General features: G+C 43.5%; 1 pseudogene; it reads left to right on the top strand.

Annotated features, from left to right (window-relative positions):
* The first annotated feature begins 465 nt into the window (after window positions 1-465).
* On the top strand, window positions 466-1,197 carry LOC147978440 (uncharacterized; annotated as a pseudogene).
* The last annotated feature ends 512 nt before the right edge of the window (window positions 1,198-1,709 follow it).

The raw sequence follows: 1,709 nt of genomic DNA, 5'->3' as shown, positions 1-1,709 counted from the left end.
TGTCAAGTAGTTAGTGTTCTCCCAAGTGCAGCACCGTCACAACATCTATCCTTTCGGGGTGCGCCATGGATGCATGGGTACAAACGATTGGAGAAATGTAAGGCGGGTGAGGTCAGACCTCGCAGCAAGATCACTTGGTTGTCTTGACGTTCATGGCAGAATCGTCCTGAGATCAGAACACACGCATCAAAAGATGAACAAGAGTCACATAGAGATGTGATCGGCAAGTTGGCCTACCAATTGAAATCCTCGCCATGAGATGATGATTCTATGACGTTGAATTGATATTTGGATCTTGAATCACTCAAAATCAATTTTGAGAGATATTGATTTGAGTGGGAGAACACTTTAGAATAAAAATGTTTATTCACCAGTGCAAATTTCATTATAAACAAAGTCTAAGTGAAACTTGTGTTTTCCATTGTAGATCAAATGGCTCGCAACACCGCGTTCAACTTAGGCCCGATGTTAGAGAAAGAGAAGTTAGCTATGATTGGAAACAACTATGCGGACTAGGTCCGTAACCTGAGGATTGTCCTCAGGAGCACTAAGAAATTGTATGTGCTTGAAACTGCTCTTCTAGCTAAACCAGCGGCAGAGGCCCCGGAAGATGAACAAAATTTCTGGGCCACTAAGCATGATGATCACAACTTAGTGCAGTGCCTCATGCTAGCTTGCATGAGTCCAGGGCTTCAAAAACATTTTGAATTCCATAAACCCCGTGATATGATCCAGGAATTGGATGCCCTGTACAAGGAAACCGCAAAGTCTGAACAATTTGATATCATGAAGGCTTTGATGGAATGCAAGATGGCTGAGGGTAGTTCAGTTGGCGAACACGTGGTTAAAATGATTGGCTATTCTGAAAGGCTTAAAGCCTTGGAATTTCCACTTCCACCTGGCCATATGATGGACATGTTGCTTTCTTCACTCCCCCCGTCTTACGACGGTTTTGTCAGGAATTACAACATGACAGGGATGGAGAAGACACCGGAAGAGGTGCTCGCCATGCTGAAAAATACAGAAGGAGGACTGCGGAAAAATTGCAAGCAAGTGTTGCTTGTGAATAAAACCGCCAGTTTCAAAAAGAAAGGAAAGCCAAAGAAGGGCAAGGGCGCCGGTAAGACCGGCTCCCAAAGCAACTCTAAGGGCGGAGCTAAGAATGAAACTGGGTGCTTCTACTGCAAGGGCATATGACACTGGAAGAGAAACTGCAAGAAGTATCTGGAAGATAAGAAGACCGGGAAAACCGGAAAAGGTATAATTGTTATACATGTTAATGTCATTGACGTTTTGCTTGCTAGCGAAAATTGTAAGTCCTGGGTATTTGATACCGGATCGGTTGCTCACATTTGCAACTCGATACAGGGGCTTCAGAAGGTGCGCAAGCTGGCAAAGAATGAAGTCGTAATGCGTGTCGGGAACGGCACTGGGATCGCCGCTCAAGCCGTCGACATTATGCCTCTACGTATCCCTTCAGGATTTATCTTAGAACTAAGTAACTGTTATTTTGTTCCACTATTGTGTAGAAACATTATCTCCGGATCATGTTTAGTACATGATGGGTATTCGTACAAGTCTGAGAACAATGGTTGTTCACTTTATTGTAAGGATATGTTTTATGGATTTGCACCCATTGCTGGGGGCCTTTTCATACTAAATCTTGAATGCGAAAATGATGTCTTTAATGTGAATGCCAAACGCCTTAA

The sequence above is a fragment of the Triticum urartu genome, chromosome 3A, assembly GCF_056163025.1.
Source record: "Triticum urartu cultivar PI428250 chromosome 3A, HENAU_Tu73, whole genome shotgun sequence".
Classification (NCBI taxonomy): Eukaryota; Viridiplantae; Streptophyta; class Magnoliopsida; order Poales; family Poaceae; genus Triticum; species Triticum urartu.
Note: the sequence above shows the minus strand (reverse complement) of the source record. Positions and strands in the feature narration are given on the sequence as shown.